The sequence below is a fragment of the Myodes glareolus genome, chromosome 11, assembly GCF_982192425.1.
Source record: "Myodes glareolus chromosome 11, mMyoGla1.1, whole genome shotgun sequence".
In the NCBI taxonomy this organism is placed as follows: domain Eukaryota; kingdom Metazoa; phylum Chordata; class Mammalia; order Rodentia; family Cricetidae; genus Myodes; species Myodes glareolus.
This window is the reverse complement of record NC_142036.1, coordinates 71,342,410-71,360,512: the sequence shown is the minus strand read 5'-3', so window position 1 is coordinate 71,360,512 and position 18,103 is coordinate 71,342,410. Positions and strand designations below refer to the sequence as shown.

General features: G+C 43.7%; 1 protein-coding gene across 2 annotated transcripts in view; it reads left to right on the top strand.

The window, feature by feature from the left end:
- Positions 1-2,870: 2,870 nt before the first annotated feature.
- Positions 2,871-18,103, top strand: part of Akap6 (A-kinase anchoring protein 6) — a 423,239-nt gene continuing 408,006 nt past the window's right edge. The window contains exons 1-2 of one of the 2 annotated variants that reach the window (XM_048415577.3): positions 2,871-3,341; positions 10,603-10,814. The gene's annotated coding sequence lies outside the window, so the exon portion shown is untranslated. The remainder of the gene's footprint in view (positions 3,342-10,602; positions 10,815-18,103) is intronic. The other variant, XM_048415579.3, reaches the window with a different exon arrangement.

The window sequence follows — 18,103 nt, the reverse complement described above, 5'->3', positions numbered from 1 at the left end:
ATATAATGTGTTCGTTCTGATTTTTATTCTTAAGACTGATTTTTAGTATCTTTAACTATGTGTAGAGGTGTGTCTACATGTGTGTGTGTGTGTGTACATGCGTGTAGGTGCCTGTGGAGGGAGAGCTCTGATGCCCTGGAGCTGGAGTTACAGTGGCCAGCCTCCTGCTGTGGGTGCTGGGAACAGGACTTGAGTCCTCTGGAAGAGCAGTAAGTGCTTCTTATTGACTGAGCCATCTCTCCAGCTCCTCTGTCTTATTTTTTTAAATAAACGTATATAATTTTAAGTCTGGGTGTTTTATATCATATATGTATATATGCACTGCCTACAGAGCCCAGAGGAGGGCATCATATCTCCTGAAACTGGAGTTGTAGACAGTTGTGAGCAGCCACACGGATGCTAGGAACCAAACCTAGGTTCTCTGGAAGAGTAACCGTTGCTCTCAACCACTGAGTCAACTCCTCAGTCCTTTATTTAAGAGTCCTCAGTACTCTTAAAAACAAATATTTAAAATCCACTGGGTCCGCTTCATGCTGCCTGTATGATCATGGGTGTGGGACCATCTACTGGAGCACGAGTCTATTAATATCCAAGTCTATCCCAAACAATAAGGAATCTGTTCTTTTTTAAAATTTATTTATGTTTTACTTTGTATGTGTGTGTGTGGCTGAGAGAATGTGTGTGCATCGATGAGCCTAGGTGCCCATGCCCAAGGAGGCTAGAAGGGGCCATCAGGTCCCCTGGGAGTTAACACACAATTATGAGCTCCCTGATGTGGGTGCTAGGAACTAAACACAGGCCTCTGCAAGAACAGTAAGTGCCCTTACTGCGGATCCATCTTTCTAGGCTCCAAGAAATCAGCTCCTTAATTATAATTAAATGACATAAAAGGAGCCTTGAAAGCAAAGAGAGAACATATTCCAAATATCATTCCTGTTTCTTTCTGTTTTATACACAAAAACATATTTTTTTTTTGGCAGCTTTAGGATAAGGCTTTGGCCTGCCACTCCCATCACAAGCAGTTCAGAGATAGGGAAGGCCAGCTGCAAAGAGTAATCTTGTCCCGGTCTTGTGCACAACACGATATCTTACCCAGGCGCACACACGTCTAAACAAAGTAAAACATAAATGAGTTAAAAAAAAGAGAACCGATTCCTTGTTGCTTGGGATAGCCTTGGGTATTGATAGACTCAGAAAAATACCAGTGTGTTGGGCTATCCTAAGATTTCTTCAGTAGTAGGAAATACCATCTCTTGAAGGAAAGACACTTTTTAAAGGGTTTTTTTTCCCTCCTTCTATTGATTGATTGGTCTAGAATTTCTATGGAATATATTCCCACAGCTAAAATATGCTCCAGCATTCAATGAGGAAACCATTTACATTATTAGACGCTTAAAATGATAAATAAGATTAAAATTTATTTTTTTCAAATAGCTGAATGTGAATATTACCCTTTCAGTAAAAGGAACAAAGATAACAGAGAATGTTTACGTGTGACTTCTGAGTTTAGAAAACGCTTGTTGGATTACTGCTAGGTCCATTTTAGGGATATCACTACATTACAGTTCTCCAAAGAAGCAGGTTATCTATCATTATATAATTACATTATATAAAATTACAGAAAGATATTTACTAACAGGCTCACAGTATCGGGGTCTGGAAAGTTCAGCAAGGGCCATCTGTTAGTCAGAAAGGCAGAGAACTGAGCTTCTCTTCTGTCAGAAGTTGGAAGTCTCAGGGGCACCGAAGATGCAGTCCTGATCCAAGGCTGAGGAAGGGAGGTGAGGGGAATCAGTGGTGCGAGTCTGTGACAAAGGGTCGAAGAAGCTGGACTCACGCTGTCTGGCAAGGGCAGCCACAATAGACCCGGATCAAGTGTGCATCCAGACTTCGAAGGAAAGCCCGCGAATCCGGCTACGCATGGCACAGTCAGAGTGAAGGTCGATAGTAAGAGGGCAAAATTTAGATTTGGTAGAGAAGCGGCAGCGGAGACTCCAGGATGTTGGAAGCGCCAGGAACATGGGACATTTGCTGAGGGAAGTCAAGCACAGAGTGGAGCCAGCCTAAAGAAAAGCCTGCTGGCTGCAATCGACAAGACTGCAGGAGTCAGGGCACCATGTGCCCAGTGATAAAGAACTGTAGGATTTAGCGCTAGTCTTGCTGGGGTTAGGTCTTGCTTTCTTCCATTGCTGCCCTGCCGTTCTTCCTAGCCCTCCCTTTTGGAATGTGGGATGTGGGAAACACATTCTCTGCCGTTCTGTGTAATGCTAATTTTGATATTATATATTTCGGATTTGGACTTTGGAAAAATGCCAGCTCTTTTCTGACTCTGAGGATTTTTGGAGATAGACTCCTTGGGATTGGACCTTACCCTGACCACATCTTGTTTCTTTTTTTGTTCTTCCTGGCTGCCGTGCCATGAACTCCTCTGCCTTGTTCTTCCTGGCTGCCGTGCCATGTACTCCTCTTTCTGCCACAAAGCGGGAATGCCTCTGAAACTGTCCACTGTTCCTCCCGGAAGTGTTCCAGTCAGATATTCTGTCTGTCATAGCATCGTTTGCCTCATGACTAACGTTGCCTGTTGGTAATTCCGGACCTCACAGCTGAAGTAACTAGCGGTGTTTGTGGTTCCGGGCCTCCTAGCTTTGCCCTTCATACCCAGTATTGCCTTGACTTCTGCTAGGTTACTTTACCGGCCCTGACCTACCACGATCTGACTCTGGGACCAAAAGGATATGAGGGGCGCCTTTGGCACCAATAAAGAGCTGTCTGAGACAACGGTCTCAAAACTGCCACCCGGCATCACTACATTTCCAGAGTCATCCTGGCTCACAGTCAGCCAGTTGATGGGCATTTGGAATAAACAAAAGTTTGATGTCACGAGAGCTCGTACTTTTCCATTCCCCCGCTCAGGTCCATTCCTGACAAAAAGTGAGCTTGGCCGGATCAGGAATCTGGAATCAGGAAATCTGTTCCTGGGAGGGACAAGGGAAGTTTCAAGACCTCGATGACGTCATGGGGAGCTCGAGACGGCAAATCTCGCTCTGTGGACCTTCTGTGCTACGGCTCTTGGCCACACAGCTCTTCATCCACAGGACAGCAGGAGAAGGCCCACACCGTCCCTTCCCTGGGCTGACGACTCAAGCTGCTCTGAGAAAAGCCGCTTCTCTTCTTGGGAGACCGCCAGATGGAAAGTTGCCTGCGACCTCTGGCTTCCTATTGTTCAGGACAGACGAAGAGCTGCACTATGGAGAGCTCATCCGGCCTGTGCAGGAGAGGTGTCTGATTCGTTTGTTCCAAGGACAGGTTGCTGGCTCTCACCCTTATGTTAATAAGAGGTGGTAAGTGAGGATTTTCCTGGGGTATCTTAACCGCTTTCAGTCTTCTGTTAGGAATGTTACTCCATAGTGTGGTGTTATCTTGGTTCTCTTTGAGGACTGAACTAAATTTTGTATACATCTATTTGGATGAGTGTTCTAATGTCTTCATATATCTGCAACAAGATAAACATATTTTCTTTGTTGAATTTCTCCTTTCAGGGAACGATCTCTCTCTCTCTCTCAATATATATATGTGTGTGTGTGTATAATATATATATATATATATATATAAACCTTAAGCACGGTGGGTGGCTCTTTGTTAACTGTCTTCTTTTCAAACCTGTATTTATGTTTAGAAACGTCACTGCACGTGAATGTACTAGCAGAGCACTGCACAACATCTGTGCAAAGACCTCTGCACTGTCACTACCATATAAACATATGATCATTTATAGCAAAGCCCAGGCATGTGCTCTCATGCAGCCCTGAGCATGCTTGAGCTATAACAGCAGCACCCACATTCTCTGGTGTAGGACATTGCACTGGGATAGATAAGTGCTTGTTATACATGGATGTACATACATGGCAACAAGAAAAGTTGTATCACTAATGTGCTGCATGCAGATACACTGTAACCAAAGTGGTCATACATTTTTCAATAGTAAATATTTGATTTTTTAAAAATGTGGATATTCTGTCCTTTACTTCCTTGTATGTGCTTCATTGGTAGTTTAGCAATATAAAGTGTATGTTTAAGATAGTTTGCAGTTAAGGGGAGAGCTGTGTTAGTTACTTTTGTATTGTACTAAGATACCATGACCCAGACAATTTAGAAAACAAAGTATTTAATTCGGGACCCATGGTTCTGGAGGGTGAGAGTCCATAGCCATCATGGCAGGAGGCGTGACTGCAGGCAGGCATGATCCTGGAGCAGTATCCAGGAGCTTAGATACTGATGTAAAGCAGGAGGCAGAGTGAGCTAACTGAAACCTCGAGGCCCTCCCACCATGACACAGCTCTTCCAACAAGGTCACACCCCCTAATCCTTCCCAAACAGTTCCACTAACTGGAGATCGAGTATTAAATATATGAACCTGCAGGGGCCTTTCCCATTCAACCACCACAGAGACATGGTGAAGAGAGGAGAAGAGCCTGTTTCTAGGATTCCAGATGGAAATTCAGTATTTTTATCTCCATCTGAAGACCAGTGTTCTCTCCTTTTCATAAACTAACATGGAGTCACTCCCCTCAGACTGAACCCTTCGAGAGACTCATCTCGCCTCCCTGACCTCATCTTGCACATTCTTCTTCACTTTGCGCATGTTGAAAGATGCAGGAAAGTGAGGGCAGGACAAGCATGTCACCCTTAGCAGGGAATCTCAAAAGTTCCTGTTCACAAGACGTTCATAATGATTCATGTATATTCATGTATTCACTAGCATGTACTTTACATGCTGTAGCAAACTAGCTCAATTATTCACATGCCAATTGCTTATTTTGATTTCTTAATCTTTTTCTAGAATATTTTCATTTATCCATGAGAATTTTGTTTGTGCTTACAGTGTATCTTATTCATATCCTCGGCTCTCCCCTTCCCCCCCCCCCCCCCGGACTCCTCTAACACACTCTTATTACCGACATATATTCTTCCTTTTTTTTGGTATAATCCACAGAGTCTAGTTAGTGATGCTGTGTGCATATGAGTGTGGGGCCACGCAGGAGGGTGTGAACGACCGATCAATGGCCACACTTCCAAAAAAAAAAAATGGCTCTGTCCTCCAGCAGCCAACAGTCACCAATAATTCTTAGTTCATGATCCCTTCTTGCATTCTGGCTGGAATATTGACTTTGCTCTTGTGCAGGGGCCATGTCATGCCCAGGAGACATCATTACATAGCACTCCTTGCTGCCTTCTGGTTCTTACATCCTTTCTACCTCACTTTAGTGTTGTTCCCCGAGTCAGTGTCCCATGTGGGTAAAAGGATATAGAGGTATGGAGAGATAAAGGGGAAGCTAGGGTGTTAAAGAGAGAAGGGGGGTGGGAGAAAAGTGTGAAGAAGGGACTAGGAGATGGACAAGTAGCACAAAAGGGCATTTGAAAAACCATACGGAAGCCTCCTACCCTAGAAACTTCCTAAAATATATACATATACGGAGGGAATATAAATGAAGTCATAAAGTAACGGGGAAAACAATGCCCCAACTAGGCATCTTATGATGCAAGTAAAATTGTCAGTGCCAGGAACATGTTACAGTTTGTTGCTAGTTTGAGTAAGAATGGCCTTCATAGGCTCATATATTTGATACTTGGTTCCCAGTTGGTGGAACTGCCTGGAAAGGATGAAGAGGTGTGGCCTTGTTGGAGGACGTATGTCACTAGGGGTAGGCTTTGAGGTTTAAAAGCCCATACCACTCTGAGTTAGCTCTCACTGACTTGTGCTTATGGCTCCAAATGTAAGCTGTCAGCTACTGCTCCAGCACCGTGGCTGACCGCCTGCTCCCATGCTCCCAACCATGATGGGCATGAATGCTAACCTTTGGGAGCTATGAATCCTAAATTAAATACTTTATTGTATAAGTTGTCTTGGTTATAATGTCTTAGGACAGCAATATAAGCACCTGAGACAACAATGGTAGATAAAATATTTTTGATATGTGTGCATATTACACATTGACATTTTGATGTGTTTACAAACATTTTTATAAAATTACAAATTACACACATTTACATTTTGAATTTAGTTTACAAATAGTTTAGTAAGAGTTTTTACAGCCAGGCAATGGCGGCACACGCTTTGTGTCGCTCTGGAACTTGGTTTACATATGGTTGTGGGCTGATGTGAGTGCTGCGATTTGAACTCAGTTCTTCTGGAAGAGCAGTACACTGACTGACTGAGACAACTATCCAGCTCCTTTGTGGAGGTCATTACTATTAAAATTTATTATTGTTCCCTTTCAGTACTTGAAATATAGCACTCGAATCCCTTCTTGTTTTTTAAAGTTTTAGTTGAACAATCTGTTGTTATTTTGGTTCTGTCTTATATGTATGTTGTGTGATATTTTTGTTTGTATATAGGTACATAAAGGTATAAAGTATATAAGGTTGAGAGAAATAAAAGGATATTTTTGAACTGGTAATGCAAGTTAGGAAAGAATGTGATTTAGGTACAGAACTTTGGACTCACCAAAATAAGATAGATAATGGAGCATTTTCTCTGAATTTACCAAATGCAAATAAACTGGATATTGTTTTTGTAATCCTTACTTGTTTATATTTGTATATAGTTATTGTACATATTGGATATAGTTTTACTATGTGAGTTAAAACCTTCATTTTTTCTATTTAGGCAAAAAGAGGAAAATGTGTGATATTTTGATTATGTTCTGACAAATAAAGCTAGCTTGGAGTCAGAGGGCAGAGCTAGCCACCAGCTGACCAAATTAACCATAGAGGTTTGGAGGACTGTAGACAGGAGACAGGAAGTAGTAAGGTAGTTAAGTCAAATTGGCAGTCAAGATTAACCATAACGATGGCTTACTTCCTGCTCATCGCTTCCCAGTGAAAGTTGGTGAAAGGTTGGAAGAAGGCGCCTCTTTCCCGTGTAGTCCCCAGGACACAGGACACTCACAGTGTGGTTCCATTGCTCTCAGGACTTCAGAGATCCACTGGGCTCTTTGTATCCAACTAGCCAGGGAAGGAAAATAGAAGGCCCATTTGCTGCTAACCTAATCTACCACCTAAGGTAATACTTAGGTCCCATTCCGTTGGTTAGAACCGGTCTCAGGGTCTCCCTGTAGGTAATGGCACTAGGGGTGTGTCTAGAACACCGGAGAATGCTTGTATTTGTGAGCTGTCCCCACAGTCTGTCCTCCTGACCTCCTAATGGTTCTTTCTCCCTCTCCTCTATCAAGAACATACCCTTGTTGTCCCCTACAAGGAGCATGCCTCCCAGGTAATCTGCCCTTGACCTCTTCTGTAGCAGATGTCATCTGGTGGGCCTTCTTCAGTAACTGTTCAGGCTTTCGTTGTCTGTTTCCCAACCATGTGATTCTACAGCCCAGAATCTGAGTGCTAAGGAGCCTCCACTAATGGTGCAAGAGTGTTGTTAATGGTGACAAACACGAAGTTTGGTATTTCTGGCTTCCACTATGACATGGTAGTTTTAATAAGAACGGTCCCTGCAAGCTTATATATTGCTCGAATGGTTGGTCATCAGAGAATAGCACTACTTTAGCGGGATTAGGAGGTGTGGCCTTCTTGGAGGAAGTGTCACTGGGGATGGGTTTGGAGGTTTCACAAGCCCAAGCCAGGCCAAGTGCCTCTCTCTTCCCTACTGCCTGTGGATCCAGATGTAGAACTCTCAGCGACTTCTCCAGCAACATGTCAGCCTGAGTGTCACCATGCTCTCTGCCATGATAAAAGGCTAAACCTCTGAAACTGTGAGTTCCAATTAAATGCCTTCTTTAATCTGAGTTGTCTTGCCTGGTCTTGGTATCTCTCCACAGCAGCAGAACCCTGAGAGACAGAAGGTGGTACCAGGGAGTCGGGCAGACTTACTGTGACAGACCTGACCATGCTGCTTCATGATGCAATGTGGACATCGGCACTTTGGTTAGGAAAGTAGTCGAATGTGTTAAGATGGGCTTAATGGGCCATCCTAGTAGGAACATGGAAGACAGGGCACAGGACCAGCGCCAAAGGAGAGAAGCTTGTGAGTAGTCAACAAAGCCGAAAGGAGTTGGAGATCTGAAGAACACAGACATCAGACACAGAGATACGGACTTTAGAATTTGCCTGGCTCAATAGTAGTCTTGTTTTGGTCCTGTATTTCCTGACTGTGTTCTCTTTCCTCCCTTTGGAATGATAGCGTATACTCTATGCCATTGTATGTTGGAAGTTGTCTATTTTAATTTAAAAATTTTAAAGGGGCTATGGTTAAGAACTTTGCTTGAGTCTCAGAAGAGACTTTAGACTTTGAAGACTTAGAAGCACTCTTGAGACTGAAAAATTGTGGGGACCTTTAAAGTTGGACTGAAAGCATTTTTTTTTTTGCATTGTGATATGGCTATAAACATATGGGACCAAAGAGTAGAATGTGTGAGTTTGAGTAAGAATGGCCCCCATGGGCTAATGTATTTGTATGCTTGGTTATCAGGGAATAGCACTATTTGAGAGAGATTAGGAGGTGTGTTCTTATCTGGGAACTATGAACAGAAAATGTATTCAGATATGAAATATAACATACATATCATATGTATGATATATTAGTATATTTATATATCACAATATGATATATTTATATATCACGTGTATGATATATTTACAAATGATATAAACATCATGTAAGTTATTATATACAACATAGTTATATAATATGTATGTGATATATTTATATATTATATATATTCTGTGAACAAAGAATGTGAATTTGTCTGTCTTTGGCTTGTTTATTTTGCTTAGCATCATGACCTGTAGTTCTGCCCATTTTCCTGCAAATGACATAATTTCATTCTCCTTATAACTGGGTAAAATGACATTATCTTTTACCTGTCTATTTGTTGGCCTGTCCTCTCCTCTTTATGGGGCCTTGGGATTTCATCTCTGGGAAGGCAAATCTGGTTCTAGCTCCATGGCTTTCACATATTTTCTTGTGGAGGCCCAAGAGTCCAGAGAGAGGCCCATAGTACTCTATGGCAGGCAGGGTTAGTAACTGGGGTGAGAAGGGCCCAAGAGTCTTGACTCTGGACCTCTTATCCCCTCCACCTACACCAGTGAAAGCAGATGAGCTTTACTCTGTATCATCAAAATAATAATAATAATAATAATAATAATAATAATAGCCAACCATGATTATTATCTAAGTCTATCATCCCTCAGAGGGAACCCCTGAGCCCAGCAGAGATTACTAGATTGGGCCACAGTACACAGAATTCTAGGAGGGAGTAGCATCCCAGGTGGATTTGTTGACCCCCTCCCCCCAGGTCAGTGCTCTTGTCTCTGCAGGGACTCCCTGCTGATTTCCCAGTGTGTGTGTGTGTGTGTGTGTGTGTGTGTGTGTGTGTGTGTGTGTGTGTACCATGTTACCTAAGATAAGGGAGCCCTGCTCTGCTGACTGCCCAGACAGTGTCTCCTCTTGCTTTACCCTTCCTTGTTTCTGATTAGGGAAAGCAAGAACAGTCATGGCTCCACATCCCAGGCAGGGCTGCTCTGTGCAAGGTTGGTGGTGCGCCCTGCTAGGATCTTGGCACCCCTCCTGCATTTTATCAGGTCGCCTTTACAGAGAGGCTGACACCCTAGCCCCACCCTCCGTGCTTCTGATTAACAGGGCTGTTTAAAATCTCAGTGAGGAGGGGGCGGTAGAAGTGTCTCATTCTCTATTGGGTTTTCAGAATGTTGTTTTTCCTCAGAGTTGTAAAGATAGAATGGATGTAGGTCAGCTTGTGTCTGTCTGTCTGTCGGCGGCCTGCAAGTATTAACCATGCGAGAGCTGGGCTGCTGGTCCACGCTGAGTCCGCCTCATAAACAGCACGACGCTTGTTTACACTTCAGAGTGGAAATAAGCGACTACTTTGGACTCCCCATGCTTTGACTAACGGGAGTAATCCCTTCTGGGGGAAGGGAGGCAGTAATCTCTGCGGTAGGCAGCCTTCCTGCCTGGAGAGAACAACAGATCCCAGCGTTGGGAGTGGCCCTGACCGGAGATTTCTACAGGTCTTCCACTTGTTCTGGATTTAACCCCAAAGACACTTGCATTTTGGCTGTGAGTGCGAGGGGTTCTCTGCTGGACAAGGGAAGGGTCCCGGGGATAGGACCCCTTTCCAGTGCTGTCTATCAGGGCGCACCATCAGGGCAGACTTAGCCACTGAGGCTTGGCCCGTATTTGGAGAATTATTAGTCTGCGCTCTCAAGACTCAGACTCACTTGACTAGCTGTTTATTGTATTTACTACTGTTTTATTTTGCACTCCCTGCTTTGTTCTTTTGGTCTCTGAACAGGCACTAGAACTCTTTTCAGTAACTTTTAAAGAGGTGTTGTCACCAGCCAGAGAGAGGGAATGATCAGACAGGGAAACATGTACATGAGTTCGTATTTTCTCAGTCCCCAACCTACATTCCACTCCCACCTTTAGTCTCTAAGTCCATAGCAGCAAATAAAGAGGTAATTTTATATTTTCCTTCAAAATTCTTCTAGGAAAATCCTTTTTTGAACTTAACAAATTGTAGTCCAATGAGAAACCCTCTTCTTTTGGACTGAATTTTGCATATTGTCTGTTTCTTACAGAGCTTCCGTATTGTCGCAGGCTCCACTGGAAATGCAGCAAGGATTCCTAGCACATCCCGGTTGCCATAGCAACAGCAGCCTTTCCCATAATGAGCTGCATCATCTGAACTGATGTCACAGCATCATGCAGCAGGTCAAACAAGGCATCTCCTAGTATTGCATCCTACAGATGTGCTGTAAACATCAAAAGAAGACGTCGGGAGCAGGAGATGGTGAGTGCTAAATGTCCGAGCCTTAATTACACGGCTGTTTTGTTGGTTGGTTGGCGGCGGTGGCGTCTGCTCAGGCAAAGAGATGGGGGGGATGTTGTCTGTTTAAAATGGACCGGAGAAAGAGGGGTTGTTTTGCTTAATTCTGTTTTCAGGCTGCTGTGCTAAGACAAAGGCCTGCAGGCGTCATGTAAGAATCAAAGTGTAAAGATTTCTTCCTCTAGCTCTGCCTGTTATATTTAGTCTTCTCATGGAATAAAAAAAACCAAAAAAAAAAAAAAAACAAATGCAGGATAATTTCTATCGCAAACGCCCATATAAGCTCTCAAATGTGTAGTTCATGGTATTGTAGCATTGTAAAGATATGTTTCTTTTTTTATGGAACAGGGCTAATTGGTCCCATTTGCCTCTGTGATTTATGAAATATTTAGTGACTTGCAGAATGGAATTCAGGATTTACCTCCATTGGGTTTCAGGTTCTTTACAGCAAGGAATGAACGCTGAATAAGCGTTTGACATAACCCTCTTCTGAAAGGGGCTCTCTTGCATGTTCAAGAAAGAATTTATTAAAAGCATAAAGACTGAAATCAAATGAGATTATTTATGTCCTTTGATTTGTAGGGAATGTCTTCATGTCCTCCATAGTTGAGAGGCTGTAGCGGGAGTTGTTTGCAGGCTGGATTGTAATGAGAGAGGAGCATATCTCTCTGCGGCAGTTACAGTCAAGGATAACCAGACGAGACACTCTGGAGGGACCAGTGGCTCTGCCGTCTCTTGCTTAACTTTAGGACCAAGCTGATGCGATGGATAAATATCAGGGCACCTTAGTACTCGTTAGGAATGCAAACCTCTGCACTCCTAACATCACCTCAATTCTGAAACTCTGGATAAACAGGCATTGTTTACATTTAATCCAGAGCTTGCCTTTAAGCTCCCCCTCCACACTTTTTTTATTTTCTAAAAGAAAGCCTAAGAGGCCAGTAGGGAACGGTGTATTTGCCTTTTGTTTTGGGGAATGAAGCGAATTTCGCTGGTGTGACGGATTACTGCTAGGGGAGAGAAAGAAGACACTGTCAGTGTAGTTGATCATCTGCCTCCATAAAGTCAGGGAGTGGTCCTGGCTGTCAGGGCAGTCCCGTTAATAGTTCCCGTTTATAGCTGGTGTCTCAGTGGGAAGAACAGCACCCTTGAGTTCCTTTATGTTTAGCTTAGATTGTTGATGGAGCCTGTAACAGATATATCCTAACAAGCAGGAACAGCTTGGATTGCTTTCTTTTTTTTTTTCCTGTGGAGTTGAGCACATCAGCACTAGCTTGAGTGGGAGAACTTGGGTTTTAATTAGTTTGTTTATCCCACACACCACGCACACAGACACACACAGACACACACAGACACACACAGACACACACAGACACACACAGACACACACAGACACACACGCTGCTCCCAAGTCCTTTAAGGGTCCATGGCTGGCATGCAGCTAAATGGGTGGGAAGAGGTCAACTCAGCCTGGCTTTTCTCTCAAGCACTTAGGAGCATGGACGTTCACTGCCTGCTTTTTTTTTTTTTTTTTTTTTTTTTTTCTTTTTTTTGAGGCGTAGTGTGAGCTGCAAGCTCTGCTGGGACTGCTGGGTGTGAGCACAGCCAAGCCAGAAGCTCTGAGGTGAAAGGGAGGAGCAAGATGGCAATGGGGGAAAGGGAAAGTGTGCCTGGTGGCTAAAGTACAAGTCTGGACCCCGTGCCCAGCACCCATCAGGATCCCTCTGGAGTGTGCCTTTCAATGACAAGTAATGAGAAAAGACTTGTCTGGTAGTGTGAATTGCTGGGAATGATAAAATAGCTCAGGGCGGCCCTTTCATGGGGCTTCTTTCTCTGGCCTTAATTCTTATCTCTTCTCTCTGAGACTGCTTTCAGCTGCCTCATCATGGGTGATGCGCACGATTACTGGAAGTCACAGAGGCCAGATTGCTTAAGGGCAGTGTCAGAAAAGTGAAGTCACGCTCTTAGGGTGGGGAAGGGCCCCGGCGGGTGTGGGCTGCCGCACAGTTGCTAGTGGAACATCCGCCCAGCACAGACAAGCCTGTCACCTCCTCCCAGCCCCCACAGTCTGCAGCGACACTTCCCCAACTTTATGTCTTCATGCTTTTTGCTCCGGGAGAACAAAGCCCTGGTAGCTGGAGCTGTCACCCGGTGTTCTGTGTCTTAGAGGACCACAGCCGGGGCTGCACTCTGTTTAGCTGCGTCTTAATTACTAGCTAAGGCTGTTTCAGTTGCTGTAGCTTTAATATATCCCCAAGGGGAGGTGTGTGTGTGTGTGTGTGTGTATGGGGAGAGAAATTGCTCCATGGCTGGATTTATTGGTGTCTCAGTGAAATTTTCTAGAATTTCAAGTATTTTGTTGTGCATAATGACTGGAATATTATCAAAACCATGTTAACTGTGGCCAAGTTTAGACTGTGCTACGTCCAACGAGCAGTTAACGTCTTCTAGGCTATTGGTTACGGATTTTGTTCATGAATTACAAAATTATGATGAATTTAATTCTTCCTAGATAACTAGGCCATAGTGGGGCTAATAAAAATAAAAATCATATTAATATTTATTCAGCTCATATCAGTTTTACTGGAGCAAGCTTTCCATATTAGCTTGTTTAGTCTTAAGATGACATTATGAGGCAGGAAGTAACAATCTCATTTCGCAAGCTTGGGCTCTGGTGTTCATATTTTACCCAATCAGTTCTTAGGTTAGACATTTGGCTAAAGGCACATGTCTTATGAACGACCAGACTAGGATTCCAAGCCAGTGCCTCCTGGCTGGAAAACCTGCATGCTCGCCACAGCGCCTCCGGTCTTATAACACCTGAACCACCTTAGCCATTTCTACTTTATTGCACATCCCCTACCCTCTCCTAATTCTGACTGTGAGATCAGATTTTACAGGCAGAATGCAACCACACTACACTCGGTCCGTTTACTGTAAAGAAGAGCATCAATCTTGGTCAGGTGTGAGTAATTGCTCTGACCAGTGCCGTGTAAGTGATGCAGAATTGATGCTCAGACCTTTGCCACTACCCTCGCTGGGCCTGTCGTTTTAGCTGGGTCTGAGCACAGGAAATGCTACATGGATGGGAGTGGGCATGGCAGAATCTCCCTGAAAGTGGGTCGTATCTGAATCCTTAGCATTTCAAGTTCATTGTACCCGTCTTAGCTGTATCTGTAGTGTTCTGTTAATCTTAAGATATTTGCATTTGCTGGCAATACCAGGCAAATAATAAAAGCAAAACTTCTCTCACAGACTAGAAGGTCTAGCAAGAATTTACCTCTTTAGTCAAGAAATAAAAGGGAGGTTCGTTGGCTGGGTGTATCAGCGGCTGAAACTGAGTGCTGAGGGGTCTGGTACAAGGATCCCAGTCTTGTGCAACATCCTGGAAGCCTCGTGCTGGAGGAGAGCAATCCAGTCATCTCTGCATCATCTTGCCCATTCCTAGCTATCCACTCCCGGTGTCATTACAGGGCTCCAGGGGCCGTCCTTTGTTTAAGTATAGGCTAATGCGCACACTGACAGCACACTGCTATTGATTCTGGTGGGGTGAATACTTAGAAATATTATTCCACTGGGTGCATTAGCCTTTGCTAGGTTCTGGGAAGAAGTTAGCCTTTGTCCTGCACTGCTCCAAGGAGGCCCAAGTGGTTTTTTTTTTTTTTTCTGCATGAGGGTTGAGAGGTCGATTAGGAAACAGTCAGAGCATCTACATACAGGGTATCCTAGAGAGAGACGGCAATAAACTGGTACCATCGCTACGGTGATTCCTTTCACCTCAATACTGAAAAAGAAAAGATTCTGTTTACTTTTATTCCAGGTGCTAATATAGAAATCTCTAGAGCTGTATAGCTGTTTATGCCTACATGGGTCATTTATGGAGACGAACACGCTACGTTGAATAATAGTCAGTTTTCCCTCCTTGGGATGGATTAGAACCCTGCCATGTGTCAAAAAGGCCAATATTGTCATACTGGCATAAGCCACTCTGAGAACTATAATGGCAACATAATTCAGAAAGTGTATTTCTGTCTCAGCTGACAAAGCTGACTTATGAAAATAAGGAATGTATAAGGCAGATCAGTTCAGGAGAGATAATAAAGATTCTGGTGCAATAGTTCTCTCCCTGGCAAACTCCTTTCCTGGGCAGGGTTGTAGGTATAGATAGCATTCTGGGAAGGCAGATGCCAGTGGAGCTGTGAGCATGCTAGGCTCCAGCCTTGCGTGTTTATACTAGCATGCCGTGCAAATATCAGTTCAAATGAGAAGGCTTCCAAACAAGTATCTTAATTAATTTACTTAAAGCTATGCATTTGCATGAGCATTTTGAGGGCTGCACTTGTTTGAGTTGCTTTCTCATCACCCTGACATAATAACTTGTCCAAAGCAGGACTTGATTTTGGCTCATGGACTCAGAGGATAGAGTCTCCCAGGGCAGGGATGTCGTGGCACAAGACTGAGTACATTTATGGTAGCAGCATTTTGAGGAGGGGGTTCCTCCCATCTTGGTGGATCAGAAAGGAGAGCGCTGGATTGGAAGCAGAGGCAAGAATAAGCATCAAGGACTTGCCCATGTCTCACCTCCCCAAACAGTGGCAGCAGTTGGGTATCAAGTGCTTAAACCAAGAACCTTTGGGAATATTCCAGATTAAAACCATACCAACATTTATGTGTCCATCTTGATTTTTCAAAGCAGAAAAACAAAACAAAACAAACAAAAACCACTTAAGACTGAGAGCTCTTGCATTTTTGTTGGTAACTGAAAACGTTTTTTCATTGGAGTATCACTTTTTATAGGACTTTGGACTTGACTGTTAGGTATTCTAAATTAATAGAACATAGGTTTCTTCTCCAGAAGCATGTGTCTGTTGGACTCTGAATCCTTGATTTGTGTTAAGACTTGGTCTTAATAAAGGATATAAAAGATATTTTTTTTCTCTTATATTCCACCAGCTGTACTTTCCTCTGATCCTGGCTATAAAGCGTGCCCCAGATTCTTGCAGCTGTCTTGCAATGGTATGTTTGAGTCACAATGACAACTAGGAAAGGAATGTCAGGCTTTCAGAACAAATTCTCAAACTGCCTGGTGCCTGCCCTGAACCTGGCTTGCAGCTTATGTCATTACCTGTGTGGTTAGACAAATCCACACGCAGCTTAATACTTCACTGTTGTGATCTTGGAACTTAATGACATCTGCCTAGGGGGAAATCTGCATTTTTGTTTTCTGCTATACTGTAAAGGCTGGAGTCCCATTCTTTAACGACTCTTTGGTGTGCCTTTCGGTGCTCTTTGAGCCCTATGGGCGTTTGGGTTTGAGGCTCTCTTCTACCCTAGCTCTGAGACAGTTCAGATATAATTTTAGAACTTTAAAGCTAAGAGACCACTGTTATTAAAATAACTCAGAGCAAAAGACCCCCCTCCTGCACCTCTTACCCTATAGAAAACTAACAGTGTGCCCGGTAACTCAGTGGCCTTGCTTTTACAGGCAATCCGGGATGAATTACACTACAGCTGATGTTTGGGAGGCCAGGTTTCTGTGCCACCACCATTGCTTTCAGGGGAGAAATCAAATCCTCTCTGCAAAGCAAGCTAATTAACCATCCTATTGGTTCAATGCTTACCCCAATTCTCGTACCCTTTGTTTCCTACCTAAAGACTTTACCACCTTCTTTAATTCTCATTTAACTAATTACACAACATATTTATGCCGGCTGGGAATGGTTTTTACCACTCCCCTCCCCGCTTTGCCCATCATCTTCGTCCTTCTCCTCAGGAGGCCGGGGACCTATGATTTGAGGTTGTATTACTGCAGGCAGAGTTCATATATTTTTTTAATTAAAAAGGGAATTACAGTCAATATAACGAGCCTTTCTCAGCTCTGCCTTGCTAATGCCCCACAGTCCAGATGCAGTAACTATTTGTGGTAATGAGACTCTGGTGATTGGCTCTGGGCCTTATGATAGGGAAGCATTTTACTCATCATGACAACAAGAAAGAACAGCGTTCATCTGGGAGTCTGTAGGTGTGCATAGTTGTCCTGCAATGCCGTGAGAGATGGTACCTGAGAGATGGTACCTAGAGATGGCTCATGAATGATGGTACCTTGAAAAGGGATAACTTTTCTCTCTTTTTTTTTTTTGAGTATATGAATAAATAGAAGCCCAAGGGAGCTACAAAGAGGATTTTCTGTCTTTTGGTAGGGTAGAGTTCTCTTCAAGGATTGAGTCCCAAGAACTTCACACCATAACAGTCTTGATATTTACCATGGGTACCATTGTACAAGCCATAAAAGGAGCTTAATTCAGATAATTTCACCAGCAGTCAATGGTGAGCAAATGCATCAAATGCCCACCATATGATAAAGGGAATAACCCAGGACAACCAAGGCACACATGTATGTTCCCTGCAGAGCCTGTCCCAGAGTCAATGCTGTGTCACTGTCTGGGCCGTGTTTGCTGACAGTCCTGAGGATGTCTTCCCTTGTTCTGACACCTGAGATGAAGCGAGCACATGCATGACGAAGTGACACCAGCAGGCCCGCGGCTGCCCAACCATCTTCTCTTATTTGACTTGTTGATGTCAATGCCTTTTAAGCAACTCATTGCCTTCCCTCATTGTCTCAAGCAAAACCATCATCTTCTAGCATCCTTGCGGCTTCCTCAGTCCTTGGCGCTCAGTTTTCACCACACCCACAGGCCTGTCAGGGTTAGGACATTTCCAGGCTGAACCCGGCAGGTCCGGTCAGCAGCCTCCGGGCCCTCATCCTTTGTATCAGCACACCGACATCACCGCTGCAGCTCCTTGGCTGTGCCCCTTGTGAAATAACCCGCTTGCATTTCACTTTTTATCCTTCAAATACTGCCCTGTGTTCTTGTTTCTGTGAACTGGGAGACTGTCCCTTTAAGAAGAATTTTAATCACTCCTGCAGGCAGCCTGTTTACTACGGTTACTAGAGGGTTGTGTGTGATAGAAGACTAACTGTAAAAATGAACACAGGTGTGGCAAGTGTGGTTAATAAAAGCCCCTTAGTGTTATTTTTATTTAAGGATAAAGATAAGGGGAGTAAGATGGAAGGCATAGCAAGTCTCAGAGCTGCATATTTCCTCAACACCGGCTTGGATGGTGGCTTTAACATTCTCTAAATACCTGCTTCAGAAGGACGGCTGCTCCAGAAAAGAGAAGTAAGCCAGAAAACAAAGGCAGATAAAAACAATCATAGCACAGTCGTGTTGTTCTCAGAGCTAATAAAGCAT